The sequence below is a fragment of the Arachis ipaensis genome, chromosome B7, assembly GCF_059453495.1.
Source record: "Arachis ipaensis isolate K30076 ecotype BB chromosome B7, ASM5945349v1, whole genome shotgun sequence".
In the NCBI taxonomy this organism is placed as follows: Eukaryota; Viridiplantae; Streptophyta; class Magnoliopsida; order Fabales; family Fabaceae; genus Arachis; species Arachis ipaensis.
In genome coordinates, this window is record NC_142442.1 from 10,094,842 (window position 1) to 10,112,921 (window position 18,080).

An 18,080-nucleotide genomic window follows, 5' to 3' on the forward strand; every position below is an offset into this window, starting at 1 on the left:
CACAGATTTCCAGTTTTAGTGTGTAATGTCAGGAAGTCGATAGTATTTTTGGATTTTCAAGTGTTTCTTTAGTAGAAGAAAAATTAAACTGATTATAATGTTTGTCCAAAACTCTATATAGAGTTACTCTTATAATGATCTTTGTCGTTTTCAAATTTAAATAATCGTTTGCACTTGTTTCTTTGACAACTATTTTGTACTTTATTTTAATGCACTTATTTTTTTGACAACCGATTTCCACCTTACTTTAACCATAACTGCTCAGAGCATGTCCTATAATCTAGGTCCAATTCAAATTTTGTATAAAATAACTTCTTTGCCAATGTTAATTAAAAGCTTTTTATAAAATATATTGAAACTGGCTTCATAAATTAATAATAATATTATATTATATTTATTTATTTAAAATAATTCTTTTTTTAAATAATAATATTTTTTTGTCAAATACTATTACTAATTATTATTATTATTATTATTATTATTATTATTATTATTATTATTATAAGGTTATTTAAAGAAAAATTAAATGTGGTATAATTAGTAATATTAAGACCAATGCTATTATTTTTTTTGGTGACTACACCAATGCTATTACAATTAATGTTTACTGTGTAAGTACTAACGTTTAAATAAAATGAATTTAAGTGATTTTTGGGTGACTAAATGGATTTAAGTATTTGAAAAAATGAAAAAATTTAATTAAATAAATTTAAAAAAATTAAGTTAATAATTTTTCAATAAAGGACGGCGGTTCTTCGCACGTGACTCCCTTCCTCCGTTTCACTCTCATTGCTCTTCCATCTCTAAAGAAAAGAAAAGAAGCCTCACGTGACTCCCTTCCTCCGTTTCACTCTCATTACTCTTCCCTCTCTAAAAAAAGAAAAGAAGCCTCCACCGTTTGCCATTCTTCTCACCGCCGGGATCCCTCATTCACCGGTCGTCTCTCCATTGTTTTCTTGCAACCCTTCTCGAAGGTCAATTCTTGGTTTTTCTCTTTATTCTCTGTTCTGAAATCATTGAACGATTACAGGTTTTTTGTGATTTTGTTGAAATCATACCCTGCATCTCCTAACTCCGACCATCATATCTAAAATATTTTGTAGATAAAGAGTACTCAATATTTTAGATATTATAAAATATTATAAGATAAAATAAAAATTATACTGATCATGTTCTCTGAGTATTTTTTAATATCTTTTAATTTTTATTTTAGATATTTAATATTTTTTTGTATGAAATATTTTTTTACTTTGTATTATAATTCTATTAATCCTATTAGAATAAAGAGTACTTGGAGTACTAAAAAAATATTAAAATTTATTTAAATATCTAAAATAAAATTATAAGATAACATAAAATCTACTTCTACTTAATATACTAAAATTGGGTTTTTCTCCGACTTATGATGGTGAGGTGTCAATTTTTCGTGATTTCATTTTCCCTCAAAAATAATTGCACTATTTTCTCTTCTAAATTTATTTTTGAAAAATATCTTTAATCAATATAATTATATTATAATTAGTATTTAATGAATGGTACATAATTATACTAATTTAAGAAATTATCTTTATTATAATTATATCAAATCAATATTTAATGTATTATTAAACTACTTATCAATTATCAATTAGAAATATTTTTAATCATAATAATAATAATAATAATAATAATAATAATAATAATAATAATAATAATAATATGATAATGATATGATAATGGCACCGATTATTCTAATCCTGATAAAAATATTTGATTCTAATCATAAGATTTAATAATAACCAATTTATATATCTCTTTTAAATTTATTCCAGAAAAATATCTTTATTATAATTATATAACAATATTATAATTAGCATTTAATGAATAATCCATAATAAAACTAATTTAAAAAATATCTTTATTATAATTATATAAAATCAATTATTAATGCATTATTAACCTAATTATCAATCAAAAATATTTTTAACTATTTTAATTATATTGATTTTAATTATATTGATATAATTCTATTTCTTATTTATTATTATCCTATGATTTTATTAGTCACAAGTTATTATTTTAATTGTGACCCTAATAATAATAATAATAATAATAATAATAATAATAATAATAATAATAATAATAATAATAATAATGTGGTAATGCTACGAAGTTGGCTGGAATTATTCTGATCATGATAGAAAATAATGATTCTAATTATGATAGGATAAAATCATATAAATTTAACAAAATTAATATATGATGTGTACCTACCGTACATAATAGAAAATTACTTTAATAATAACTAATTTAGATATTTATTTTTGGTTTACTAAAGTCTATATATAGTGTTTTTTTTGTGGTACATAACCTAGATCTGAGAGTCAACTCATAATTTTGAATTTATTATTTTTCTTTTACTACTTCATAGAATAGGAATGAATTTTTCATTTTTTATCAAAGTTGATTCTTTTAAGGTACAATTTATAATTTTTTATAGTATTTTTTATATACTCAATCATTCTTTTATATTATTCTTTTGATAATTTATTAATTGAAAATTACTGAAAGTTATTCTTTTCGTCTAATATTTCAGTGCCATTGTTTTTTGCTGCAGTCGTTTACAATGCATCACATATATTAGTTTTTTCTCATTAGCTCGAAAATTATTAGAATTATAATTGAGGAATTCAATTATTCTTGATTGAGAAATTATTTTCATGGAGCTTTGTAGGCGAAGTTCAAGTTCCATCTCCTCCATGCTTTTTACGTCACCCCGAAAATCTTCGAAGTGGAGCACATTATGAGATTGAATTCCCTCCGTTAAAGTTCAGTTTTGGTAAATTCGTGACAAACTTGGACATGTAATTTCAACGATTAGTAATATATTTAATTTTTTTTATTTTAACCTTTTTGTTATTAGGATAATTTTATAACATATTGTGATGTTTTTTTCAGAAATTACCGGCCTTCTTTTGTATGAATGCAATGCCATTGAGGGGAACGAGGGTCAGTTTAGTTTCTCGGTGTGGCAATTATATACTTTGCTGCATTGCATGGATAGTGAATGATGAAGCTTATTTAACAAGAGGATGATCTGAATTTGCACGAATTCTAAATGTTCAAATTTACGATATTGTTTTAGTTGGTTGTCGTTACGAGAATGACTCTAATCTATACGTGTATAAGGACTATAATAGATTAAATATTATTTAAGTAATTTAGTTTTAATATTAGTATTTGATTAAATTAGTATTAGAGAATTTTAAATTGTTGTCTCAATTTATATATTACGACCATTTTTTTTGGATATGTTATTTTTAAATACTTTAATATAATTTTTTTTACGATATATTTAGGTTTATTTTTTTTCTTTAAATACATGTATCACCTTTATTTCTTTATTTGTATTTTATTTTGGTAATACAATTATTAATAAAAATGTAATTAAAATAAAAAAAAAACTTAAAATATCACAATTTAAAAGAAAAATATAAGGTACGTGAAAAAAAATAAAACAAAAAATTAAAATTGTTCTATTAATTATAAAAAAAATTGTATACAGTTTGAGTATGTATAATTATAACAAAAATCTAAACAATCTCGTGCCTTTTTACATTGATTTTAAATCAGCATTATAACAAAAATCTAAACAATCTCGTGCCTTTTTACATTGATTTTAAATCAGCATAATTACAATCGGTTTGTTTTTACTTTTTCACCAAAACAAAAAAATTTCGACCTAAACATAGGAAATTGTTTACCTAAACACAATTTCTTTGATGATAAAACTACCGTCATATATATATATAGAGAATTATTTAACAAAATTAATATATGCGTATATATAAATAAAAAAATTATTATAATTTTTAGAAATTACACATAAACTCTTTTTTTTTTCAAATAAATTTATTCTAATTATATTACAATTAGTTCATGAATAATGTATGCCTATATTAATTTAAAAAATATCTTCATTATAATTATATCAAATTAATATTTAATGTGTTATTAAACTATTTATCAATCATCGATATTTTTAATCATTCTAATTATAACAATTGATATAGTTCTAATTCTCATTCAAGTACAATAATTTTATTAGGAAATATTTAATTTTAATGCACACATTAATAGTGACCCATTTAATTTGATAATAATAATAATAATAATAATAATAATAATAATAATAATAATAATAATAATAATAATAAGGTTTACACGGTACATGCATTATATTTTAAAGAGATAAAATATATTTTAAAAAAATTAGGGTATCAATAATCAATTATGATTAATATCAATATCAATAATTAATTTTTATAATTATTTTTGTACTACTAAAGGCTACATATAGTGTTTTCTTTTTAGAATAAAAAAGGTTGTGATTCATAATATTTTCGTAAAGTTATATCGTATGGACACAAGATTAATTAAATAACAAATTGAATTTTAATTAATATGTTTTATTTTCTGCTCATATTTTTTCATTAATTATTTTACTTTTTATATTTACAGTAAATATTGAATGTTATCTATTTTATTTATTTAGAGTCATAATTAAATTTGATATAATTATAGCAAGTATCTAGAATTAATAATAACATGATACTATAATTTTAAGTTGTATAATATAATAAAAAAAATATAGCAATTTATGTATGCTTCCTATATAGCAATAATATTATATATATTTATATATCTCCTCTTTTAACTCTTTCCTAAAAATATTAGCATATAATTAATGTCGATAACATATATATTGAGTAAGTATCTGTATTGAATTAATCATAAAGGTTAATAAAATATAATGACATAAATTTCACCTAATTGTAGCAAGCATCTCCATTGAAAATATTTGCTAATTATTACCATGTATAATTAGTATGTGTAATAGTGAATTGTTACAATTATTTATCATCTAGAAAATTTGTACTTCAGACATAAATCTTCTTCTGTTTATTATTTTTCATACCTAAGGGCTACTAACTACGATTCTATCAACAGTATTATCTATGATAGACTATGTAATGAAAAAGTTTGAAAAATAAAGGCAAGAATTATAAGGTTATGGAAAGTCCCATCCAAATTTGACAAGAACAAGATAACTTACATAGAAATGATTCTCATGGATGATAAGGTAAGTTGATTATTTTCCATGATTCTTTCATGTGATGCTAGGTTCATTTTATAAATATTTTTTATTCATATTTTAAGTTTATTTTATAAGTAAACCCTTGCACGAATCAAAGACAGTGCAATTTTATAGATTTATAAGTGCTAATTGTCTTTGTATTTAATTTGTTTTATAGTGTAATAATGTCAATATATTTGTTGGTGGATTTGACTATTATTTGTATATATGTCTGATTCATTGAAGAAAGTAGATTATTAAAACCGATTAATAACTATTTTATAATTAATCTAATTAACACTAGATTAAAAGAAATCATCAAACAATGCATAACATATTACTTTTTTATTAATTAAATTATTATAATTCAAATTAATTTAAAAAAAATTAAAATTATAATTTCAATCTTATCACGTGCATGGCACGGATAATTACACTTGTAATTTTTTTTTTGGCGACTAATTACACTTGTAATTATTTAAATTCATGTCTTTTTTGTAATTTTTCATCTAAAAGTGATTTTAAATAATGTAATCCAAATAATATTTAGTTTTCTATATTCTATTTTAAATGAAAATTACCAAATATAAACCACGTTAATACCAACTCACTTTTAATCAAAATCAATTATGCAAACTTAATTTTATACAAATCTCTGTTTGCAAATGGTAATTCAAACACACACTAAATTTGTTGGACTTGGTTAATAAAAAGACTTAGATGTGTAATATTATTCTTATTTTATTCATTTCAAGATCTTGCTTAGTTTTTTTTGTTTGTGCATAATCACTAGTTGGGTATTTGGTTAAATTGAGGATAATTGTGCAAAACAATGACTAAGTGGAGGTTGCAGTTTTTGTTTTAGTTGGTTGTTTTAATTAAAAAGTTGTAATTTCAGTTCTTATTTCTTTGTTGGATTGTTGTATTAACTTGTTTTGTTGTGTTCTTGATCTTATTAACTTGTTACTTTGATAAATTGTTGTTTTGGATAATGTTATTGACTTTGTAAATTGTGATTGTTAGTTTATTGTACCGTACTTAACATTTTGATATCTTGTTAATTGGATAAATTATTCTTATTGTGGTTTGTTGTTTTTTATTTTGATCTTAGTTTATGTTGTTGATTTTAATTTATTGTTTTTATCGTTAGATTGTTGTTAACCATGGTTCTAAAAAATAAATTGAACTGATTGGTTGAACCGATCTAACAAAAAAACTAACAACACAAACAGTTTGGTCCTTTACTTAAAATCGCTACTCAACGAACCGAACAAAAATCGCTTAACTGGCCAGAAATTGGCCGTTTGGACCGAACCAAAAATTGGCTAATTTTTTTGATACAAAGCCGTGTTGGTTAAATTAAAAAAAAAAAATCCTAAATAATCTGTGATAATTATTTCAAAAGACAACGAGACACTCAACAAAAAAAATACTCCTTTCAATCCTGATATTTAATTTATGAGACTGACTAGCTTCTCTGTTAATATTTTCTATCGGTAATAATGGAATAAACCTATGGCATGTTAAACAGTTGATTTATCCATTAAAAACCAACTAGGATTAACAAATTCTTTTTTTGTTGAGAATTTCGTTATCTTTTAAGAATAATTACCAAGATCATTTAATTTTTATTTTTATTTTTCTATTACTTTTTTTAAATACACTAACTAAATTTATTGTGTAAAATTAAAAATTATTAATAATTTTTAAATTATTTTTATTTATAAGAATTAAATAAAAGATATATTAATAATTAACGTATAAGAATATTTTGGAGAGAGATCATTGACACAAAAACTAACCAATATAATAAAATTAAATATCAAATACTAGAGAAAATAGTCTATTTGAAACCTGATAATCCTTCAAAAAATTAGAGAAAAGGACAAATAGGTCCCTGACATTTTGTCCCGCGGACATTTTTGTCCCTGACCATTGAAAAATACTTTTAAGTCCCTGACCTTCACAAAACTTAGACGGATCAGTCCCTGACGGAGGCATTTGGACAGAGGGACTGATCCGTCCAAGTTTTGTGAAGGTCAGGGACTTAAAAGTATTTTTCAATGGTCAGGGACAAAAAAGTTTGCGGGACAAAGGGTCAGGGACCTATTTGTCATTTTCTCAAAAAATTATAAAGGCAAGTTGGGTATTCACTATTCACAAATCACACACCCACAAAAAACGCGTTGCTCTCTGTGCTTGCCTCCTAGGGGTGTAAGTTACCGAATCGGACCGAAAAATATCGCAAAACCGAACTAAAAATTACAACAACCGACTGAAAACCAGAAAATTGTTTTTTTTTTCGAACTAAATCGATCGATTCAATTCGGTTTTCGATTGGTTTAGTAGAAATCGAACCGAACCAAATCGAACCGAAAAAATGCTGCATAGTGCATAGTGATCTTTTTACTGATTTAGCCTTACTGATTTAACCTAGGTATAAAAGCCTAGACTCTGAATACCCTCACGGCCTCGCTCTCTTTTCCTTTCACTCACGCGGCACAGTCACCCACTCACCGCTCACTGCTCACTTCCATCTTCCATTCTTCCTCCTCCATGCGGCCATGTCTGAGAGAATGAGAGCCTGAGAGAGCCAGAGAGCGTCGTCCATTCATCTCCGTCGCAGGCTCGCAGGCGTAGCAAAGATCAGCACCGTCGTGTAGCCAGCAGCATCGTCCAGTTCGCGTCCTCGTGCAGTCCGGAGTCCACGCCGTCGTCCAGTCATAAGCCGTCGGAACAAACCCTACGTCGTGGCAAGAAACCCTAAGCAGAGCAGCACTCCAGTCGCCGAGCCCTCTCCTGCAAAAAGCACAACAATGTCTTCTTCGGAGGTTAGATCTGATTTTCAAATTTTTATAATTGATTAAAGGCACATATATTAGTTAAATTCACAAATCATTATATTGCCTGATTGCCATAGTATATCAAATTTAATTTGTCCCTGATTGTTGTTGCTGGTGTCTTCTTAATTAAGAAGATGTTTGATTTTTAACTTTTGTCTCTAAGGACTCTTACTGGTTTGTGCTTAATTTGTCCCTGATTGTTGTTGCTGTTACTGATTAAAATTATTGTTATTGCTAGTTTGTGCTTAAATAGAAAGATGAGTTTGATTGAAATTTTTTTCTGCAGAATTTTATTGTTGTTGCTTAATTATTGTTCCTGCTTTTTATTTTGTTTACCAAACCCTGGTCTCTGTTTTATCCAATAAAAAGTTAACAATGTTTCCCATAAAGAAGAGAATCAAGAAGGTGCAGTTTTTTCTGGGTTTCTTTGCCAATTTCCTTGGCACCTTCATCTTTGTACTGGTGATAGCTTACCATTTTGTTATGACTGATCCTAGGTTACTCTGGTTGTGATTTTCATGTTGTAAATTTAGCTATTTTTCTAATGGAAGTTAAGTTGATATAGAAAGGAATTTCATTTTGAGCATGTGATGTGAGTTTACTGCTATATCTTGTCAAAGACTTCATTGACACTAATGAATTTGCTAGATGAATATTTTGTTTAGAAACCATTTTGAATGATTATTGATTAGCTCTGCTACTGTGCTTGTTCCGTTCTTCTCTGCTCACTGCTAGTACTCTGAATTCCACTATATTGTTGTGTTTTTTGTGAACTTTGTTATTCAATGAATGAATAGATGAATTGGATGAACTCAATTAACTAGATGAATAGATGATCGATGATTATTTGTTATTGGTTTGGTTAATTCAATAATTTTTTTTGTCTTTTGTTACTATCTTAATGAGTTTAATAGTGATATAATGACTAATGAGCGATAAATTGTTAATAATTGATGAAATTAAAGATTATATTAGATTTTGGCTGATGTAGTGTTTTAATTTTGGAAGATATTTAAAGTTTATATTAAATTATAATTATGTTTTAGGGTATTTATTTATAATTTATTTATTATATCATTACAAAATAGTTTTTCTAGTTAGACCACGGGTGAACCAGTTGGACCAATAAACTAATAATTGATACTATTATTTGCTGTTAACTAAACTTTGTTATTGGCTAGATGATAGTATCAATCAATTTAATTCATTGTTCTTAAGTTGTGTGTGTCATTTGTAAGTATGGATTAAATGATATTGAAATATGATTTGAGGTCTTATCTGATATTTTTTTTCCTTTTTCTGTCTTTTGGTTCTTTCACTAATGACATAGGGTTTTTTTTAGTTTCATGTTCCTTTGGAGGAGTGTTCATCTGTGTTGGGAATGTGCGAATTTGACCCCTACTAAACTTTTTTTTCTTAAGTGTCATGCATGCAGTACGCACTACTTGCTGCTGGGAAGTAAGAGTGTTGGAAAGATTCAAATGAGTACTTCTAAAATATATTTTTTCTGTAATCAAGCTGATTTACAATTACAATAGATTTTTAGCTAGAGATTCAGATAGAGTTGTTTATAAGTTATTGTTATTCAAAGAAGGAAAGTAAGAGTTTACGAGATATTAGAGTTCTAATTCATATATTTTTTAATATATTTTATTTTAAAGTAATATCTTTTACCATTTGCTTTTATTTATTTTCAGGTTAATATTTGTCTAATATTTGTTATTGTATAACTCACGGTTCATTAATAATAGAGAACAATTGTTATGGAAAACGTGTTGATACATATGGAGAGTTGGTCCAGTATAGGGGTTATTCAGGATTTTAAAGACTTTGATAATTTTAATCATTAGAATCTGATATACTCGAGTGAAAGACAACTTGATGAGGATTCTACTAGCTGTATTGATTACCTGTATTGATTACCTGGTATGATAAAGAATAAAAAACGTTTCATTATTTGAATAGTTGGAGTGGGAGTTCGGTACAGATGATATCACGATAATAGTATTTGGTGCAATTGTTCACATATATGCATCATTATTTGAGTGGGTGGTGCCTTTAATGAATTTCGATTTGGGTTCCCATCATTTGGACCTCCAAATCTCCCAAATTGAAATTAAGTACACCTCCCACTTAAATAATAGTGCATATACATGAGCAACTGCACCAAATACTATCGTTGCAATCTCATTTTTGCTGAAGTTCCTACCCCATCTATTCAAATAATTAAACATTTCTTATTTTTTTATCGTACCCGGTGATCAATACAACATGGTAGGTTGGATCCTCGTCAGGTTGTGCTTCACCAGAGTATATACTAAATTTTCATGATCAAAATTATCAAAGTCTTTAAAATTCTAGATAACCCAAATACTAGGCCAACTCTCCATATGTATTGACACGTTTTTCATAACAATTGTTCTTTGTAATTACTGAACCGCGAGTCATATAGTAACAAATATTAGGCAAATATTAGACTAAAAATAAATAAAAGCAAATAGTAAAAGATATTACTTTAAAATAAAATATATTAAAAAATATAAGAATTGAAATTCTAATACCTCGCAAATTTTTGTTTTTGTTCTTTGAATAACAATAGTTTTATAGGCAACTCCTACTTGAATTTCTAGCTAAAAACTTACTACAATTATAAATTAGATTGAGTACAGAAGAAGTATATTTTGAAAGCCCTTATTTGAATCTTTCCATGTTAACTTACTTCCGCAGCATGTGCGTGCTGCATGCATGACACTAAAGATAAGAAATGATGCTACCAAAGATAAGAAGGGCAACGCCGCTGCTGCCGTCAGAGTCATCATCAATTGGAACCCTTGCCGTCGCTGCCAAGACCATTACCATCGCAGCAGAGGAGAGAAAGAAAAAAGAGAGAAGAATGAGGGAACGGTATGTGTACTAAAACAGCTAATTTCTTCTTTCCTTTCATTATTTGCCTTAGTTGATAGAATAAGCGTTTCATCAGATCAAAAGTCACATCTTATTTCCATATGGAGAAGAAAAATAGAGAAGTTATGCAAGGATAAAATATGCACCTATAATGTGGATCAGCATCACCAAGACTTGCATCTACTACCAAGACCGACCACAGAAGCCCCAGAAGGAAAGCAACCACATAATGAACTAACATCCGATTACAACAACAACTGATGGTTAAACAAAATAACACAAGGTTTTGAACAAATGGACCAACCATTGAACCATTCAAACTACCATGTCAAAGAGATTCAGACGACTAACAGATTCAACCAAAGTTCCACCTAAATAACAGAATTGTAATAAAAAAAGAAAAATACAAACTCATCTAACTAAACCAAAATTTTAAATAACTAATCTCATGCAATAGATCCAAAATCAAATAACAAAGCTATGATTAAGTTTATTATCAATAACATATAACATAAGCATAGATTAAGAAAAAATTAAAAAACGAACCTAATTTGATCAAGAATTTAATCAGCCATTTCATCAACGATGGGCAACTACAATACATTGATAGCAGAATTCACTTATAGGAGCAGCAGCATTATCACTAATCAACAATAACACATTGATCAATGATAAAAATCAAAACATAAATAGCGAAAAAAAAGGGGAAATTGAAAACTGAATCAACAATGCTAAATTGATGACAGATTGTATCAAGAACAAATAAAATCCCTAATTAAAATTAGCTTAAAAAATTGAAGAGTTGAGATTAGAGATGTTACCAGAACGAAGAACTGAGAGCAGATGGAAGAGGCGTTAGATGGAGCAAATGCGATGAGAGCGGCAGCGGAGGGAGCTCGTGCAACGCTGCGATGAAGGGAGTAGAGGCAATGAGAGCGGTGGCGGAGGGAGCTCGGGCAACGGAAGCAGCGATGGAGAGAACTCATGCGACGCAAGCAGCGGCAGAGGAAGCTACAGAAAGAGGAGTGTGTTTTATTTGTGTGCAAGTTAATCGAGAGATCGTGAATGGAGCTCGAGATTGTGTCTAAGTTTTGTTATTCAAATTTCAAACAGATTTACTAATTAGCGATGGATTTTTTGTCGGTAAAAAATCCAAAATCAAAATTTGAATCACTGACAGATCTTATAATTTGTCGGTAAATTTTTGGAAAAAGTTTTAATTTTTTTACCGTAAGAAAATCTATCGAAAATCCATCGGTATTTTCGACAGTAAAATTCTGTCAGAAAAAATCTGTTTGTAATCGGTTGTTTTCTAGTAGTGAATTTGTGCCTTCATTCTGTTCCCCACGAATAAGAATTTTTCAGTTCTTTTTATGGGTTGGATCAGAAGGAATCCCTACATAATGTGATACATGAGTATTTACTCTAGAATCTAACCACCAAGTATTATTTGGTATTTCAACAAGATTTGATTCGAAACTTATTGAAACATAATAAATACCTTTCTTTTCGAACTATATTTCTTTCTTTTTGGACAATCTTTCTTTATATGTCCAATCTTGTTAAAAAAAAACATATCAACGCCTTCTTTTGGACATTGCGGTCACGAACTTTTAGTGAAGCATGGTCATTCATATCCTTTTTATCCGCCTTATCCTTACTGTAGATCCAGCTTGAAATGTGAAATGAAGAGAGTGATATTTCATTTTTTTTAATCTCCCTTCCTCTTGAATCAACATGACCTTAATCTCTTGAAAATTCTATTTTTGTAAGAGTGTTATAATTCACTTGAAATTGGCCAAATTCAGGAAGAAGTGAGTTCATGATAAACCAAACTAGAAAAGACGCGATCACATCCATACCAATAGATTTCAACTTTGGTGGCAGATTAGACATTTGAATCACATGATCATGAATGGGTTGTGACTATTCAAATTTCTTAGTTGTCAATTCCGTCATAAGGTTGCTCGCAATAGACTTGTCAGTTATGTCCTATTGAAAATATTTCTTGACTTTAGCCATGAAATTCTTGGCATTATCTATCTTAGGCATGGATGGCTTAACATTTTCAGCCATTGTCATTCTCATCAAGTTCAAACACAGCCTATTTGACCGTTTCCAAGTCTCATAAAGAGACTTGTGTTCTTTGGAACTAGTCTTAGTAATCTCAATAGGCTTCTAATCTATAACTAATACGAGGTCTAAATCCATAACACCCAATCCCAATTGAAATTGAATTTGCTCAAACCAATCAGCATAGTTATGTCCATTAAACTCGACAATTTCATTATTTGAGCCAAACAAATTCATAGAAGCTACAAATATAATACAGCCTCGCACATCAACGCTTTGAATAATTAAATAATATATCATTTAGATTAAACATTTAAAGTATAACAATGTTCTCCTTTGGATGATACATTAATATACGAAGACACAATAATTAATTAAATTAATTCAATTTAATTTGCTTATCTTATATGCACTAACTAAAAATGTTTAATATCTTTAGATATTTAAATATTTTTAATATTGTATATACATATAAAATTATCAACAATCTTGCCACTTTATTATAAGAACAATTAATTAATCTTTGGTTCTTATCTTTAAATGTGTTATAGCAACAAACCCAAAATATAATCATACATTATTAGATTTGAGTATTTGACCACTTTGGTGGTTACATTTATTTGATTTATGCAAATTTTGAGCAAATTAATTTATGAATAATCATAAATTTCATAATCTTGTTCTGATACTACATGTTAAAATTTGTTTCTACAATCAATTCAGAAACTATTTCTACCAGTAATACAAGATCTTGAAATTTATAATTATTACATTATAAGAGCATAGCTCAAAACATACTGGGATCCATATCAGAGTTTTCAGATGTTCTTCTCGACTTATGGTTGTTTTTCTATGTCAGAGTGGTTCTGATTCAGGAACTTGTGGGTTATGGACACACCATACTTCTACTGCTCCTAGTGATTTTTGTGTTACGGGCAAACCACGTTCTAACCAATTAAGCTATTTTGCAATTCCAATAAGTTCCTGATCCTGAGTGTTTTTTCCTTCTCTTCCTTCTCTTCCTTCTACCTTTTCACTTCTTCATTAATGGCACAAAAAAAGATAACTGTTGTTGAGCAGAAACGTTTTTACTTCTCTTGTCACATATATTTTTATAAACCCTAATTTCTATTTTTCTGTTTTGAAGAGAGAGGAGAGATATCTTTTATTTTATTATTTAAAAAATTTCACTAATTCTATTCTTTTACTGAGTAACAACCATTATATTTATCTCACTATAATCAAAATTATTTTTGTTAATTGGATGGACTAATTATTATTTTAATAAAATAACTTACAAATTTTTCATCTTTTTCTGTTTTTCCTTGATGTTATGGAAAACATAATGTAGCTGGATTAACGTTAAGGAATTTTTTTTTTAATCTATGTTGTTTTCAGTTATCAAGTTTTGCTTTATGAACTGTGCCTCAAATTTTGGTTAAAACATCTATTGTTTGGTTCTTTGGTATTATATACTAATCATCACTGGTTAAATCAATATTTGTGTCAATCCTTGGACATCATTTCATTGATATTTTGCAACCATTTTTTTCCTTATTAGTTATGATCATAATAGTTGAAATCGATTTGGTTAAATTTATTGTTAAGGTACGATATGTTGTCAATAAAGCACATGGCTTTTCTCATTCAACATAGATGGAAATTCTCATAAAAAGATAAATTTCCGATACAATATAAGAGCGTCCAATGAAAATGAAAATGAAAATTTTGATTCTTGTTATACATTTAAAACTTAAAATGCTTACATCTAAGTTTACAATGTAGATACTAAAAGATGGCAGAAGGAGAGGATATTCAGCCTCTTGTGTGTGACAATGGAACTGGAATGGTTAAGGTACTCAATGGCACATGTTTCTTTCTGCCATGTATGTAGCCATTCAGGCTCAACCGGCAAGCAATTCACACAATTCTGTTGAAGATAGTGTTAAAAACTGTGTCGAATAAATGCCATGTTTCTTGTGTTTTTACAGTTATCGTGTCGGAGCCACACTGTCCCTATCTAGGAGGGTCATGCTCTGCCACATGCCATCCTTAGGCTTGATCTCGCCGGTCGTAACTGAACGTGGTTACTTGTTTACCACCTCATCAGAGCGAGAAATCGTGAGGGATGTGAAAGAGAAGCTGTCCTACATTGCCCTTGACTATAAGCAAGGAAATCTCTGCATTGGCTCCCAGCAGCATGAAGATCAAGGTGGTGGCTCCCCCTGAGAGAAAATAGTGTCTGGATTTGTGGTTCTATCTTGGCATCCCTCAGCACTTTCCAGCAGGTTTGGTTTCATATTCTGTTACCTTATCAAATATTATAAAATTGCCTTAATACTAATAATACTAATTTCTAGTGCTTGAGGAAGCTGCTTCAAATAGCAGTCTATGATCAAGTGTTGTAGAAGCTTTTCTCCAGGGCTGGAATCGCTTTTCCCTTCATGGTAGTTGGAAGCTTTGCGAGGAATTTGGTTTTGGGTCTTCAGAGTGCTGAATTTGGTGTTGCATCTTCGGATTCGCCTGCTTGGTCGAATGTGATTAGGGATGAGAAGTGTGGGAAGGTTATAGGAGACGTTACACAAGTGTTTGTGAGCACCGCTGTTGCAATTATTTTCGATAGAACAATGGATGTTAAAACATCGATGAGATATTTGCTGGAATGACCAATCCAAAACACCAGGAACAAGATGCGACATGCGAGTGCCGTGCGTGCCACTGCAGCCTTCTCCAGCGACAACAAAAAAGGCAGCAATGGCGGAGCAGGTTGGCAAGCACTCTCTGAACTCTCTCTCCCTAATTGATGATTTTTTTTTTCAAAAGAAAATCTGAATGTTTTTTATTGTTATTGTGGTTGAAATTTGAAGAATTTAATGTTGGATTTAAAAGAAAAAAAAAAGACACTTCAAAGGTGGTGGTGACCATGCAAAAGAAGACAGTAACGTGAAAATATTTCTACCATTCCAAAAAGATTATAATAGATTTTGATTTTAAGACTAAACTGTAAAAATCAAAATCGCACTTACTCCTTGTTTTCAATTAAAATATTTCACAGTATATCAACAAACAATGCAAATTCAATACTAATAAAAGAAAATGTGGTATAGCATTTTGGGAGAGAGAAATATACAGCAACTGAAAAGAATAAGCATATGTATTAGAGTAAATTACACTAGCTTCCCCTAGAGTTTAGGTAATATTATACACATGATTCCTGGATTTCATATAACTTAACCTTAGAGAGGTTGGTGCTGTGTGTAATATCACCTAACTTTACAGAGTTCAGTGCAATTCAACAACAAAGAAGGAAAAGGAGAAAATGACCTTAAATACATCAACCAAATGGAATCCTTGTTTTAAATTTTGATTTCAGTTTATTTTTGTTCTTTTTCTTTTTTAAACTAATCTTTGAGTGTCTCATACAGGAGACTGATCAATTGGAGTACATAATTCCAGAGGAGTCATCATTGGAGCAGCACCTACTTTCTGATACAATGTTTATAGACTTTGTAAGATACTTGCTTAGCATCAACCCTAAAAGAAGACCTACTGCTAGACAAGCACTAAAGCATCCGTGGCTTTCCCATGTTTACAAGTCCAAATAGTACGAGTTATTTTATCTTCTAATTTTTTTTTCTCCCTGCATATAGGAAAGCTTGCAATCACATTTTTTGTTTGTTTGTAAGCAACAAGAAGAAAATTCACTGCCTCAACATGTATATGTTTTGTTTTTGTTCCTTGTTGTAACAGTTTGTTCTTGTACAGAACTTGTGTCCATTGTTCTTTGCCTTCCATGTATGGGGAGGTTTGAGAATTTTACTAAAATAACATTTTTGTTTTACCTTTATTATTAATATTTTTTTTAGAAGCTCAGTACCTTAGCTGAGTTCTCTTCAGCAGTGCCATCAAGTTCCAAGGATCAACTTTGCCTCCTCTTCTGCATGCCCATCAGAACTGCATATCTGGGCGCTGCATTTCATTACGGTAAATAAGCATCCAATACAACATAATTTTCATGTCACCTTACTCTTACCTATTTCACATAATTTTAAGGACATATTTTAAAAATATTATAAAAAAAATATTTTACTAAAAGATATTAAATAGATGTTTTTATATTTTTAATATATTAAAAATACTAAAAACTTAAAAAGATTTTATAACATATTCTTAAATAATACACTGTCAGTATATTAAAGTCAAATTTTAAATTTCTATAAATTTTTACCAATCATAACTTTCGCTGTGTTTTTTTGCATGCACATGAATCATAAGATCAAAATTCAACATATGCTTAGAGGATAGAAGTATAGACTTCTATGTATTAAATTCAACATAATAGGTAGACGATGCCTTTCAGGTTAAATTAGGCCATATGAGATTTTAAAATAGATTCTGGATAAAATATCTCATCTGAAAGAATGTTAAAATAAACATACATTTATTTTTATCATTTTTGTGTACTAAAAAACGTATAGATTGTTACTCCGTCATTTTTTATAAGGTGCATGCTATAGTGAAGAGTAAAAATAATAAAGAGATAAAGATCCATTTTGATAGATTCTTAAGTACTTATCTAAGAGAATGTGTTATTTTATTTTTATTGATTTTTTAAAATAAATTTATATACTTTTTTCTATTTTCTTTACACAATTTTTTTTATCATAAAATTATCCTTTTCTTTATAGTTGCTGCAAACTGCTACTTTTCTGAATTTGGATGTGACAAAGACTTGAACCGAATATTTAATATGGACTAATGGGATGAAATTAAAATGAATATAACCGTAGTCAATAATTGACCAGGAGTAAAGGTGGTCACCAGACATAACCCTGGAGGAAGCCAGCCACAGACAAAGAGTGAGGAAGTAGCTGAAGAGAAAGTGGCGAGGCAGCCGTCAAAGACACCGGCCAAAGATCAACATAGTAATGGATGGACTAAGAGATTAGAAGTACCGATAGCAAGTGAGAACGTCGTCTGGTTATAGAGAAGCATTGTCGGAGGTACAAAATCGGCAATTGATCGTAGGACACTGGAGCGAAAGATCCATAGGAATTGGCCAAGTGTAACACAAGTAAGGGAGTTGGGGCCATATAAAGCAATGATTACGTTAGTGCTTAGTGCTGAAGAAGCTTACACCTTTA

General features: G+C 29.0%; 1 long non-coding RNA gene across 3 annotated transcripts; it reads left to right on the forward strand.

The window, feature by feature from the left end:
- Positions 1-7,307: 7,307 nt before the first annotated feature.
- Positions 7,308-16,786, forward strand: LOC107607993 (uncharacterized). Of its 3 annotated transcripts, none has more exons than XR_015892371.1 (6): positions 7,308-7,947; positions 9,302-10,863; positions 10,940-14,791; positions 14,928-15,224; positions 15,297-15,702; positions 16,362-16,786. It is a non-coding gene; the product is annotated as an uncharacterized LOC107607993 (long non-coding RNA). The 3 variants fall into 3 exon arrangements; XR_001612682.3 differs by having other exon boundaries at positions 7,318-7,947; positions 14,722-14,791; XR_015892370.1 differs by having other exon boundaries at positions 9,302-14,791.
- The last annotated feature ends 1,294 nt before the right edge of the window (positions 16,787-18,080 follow it).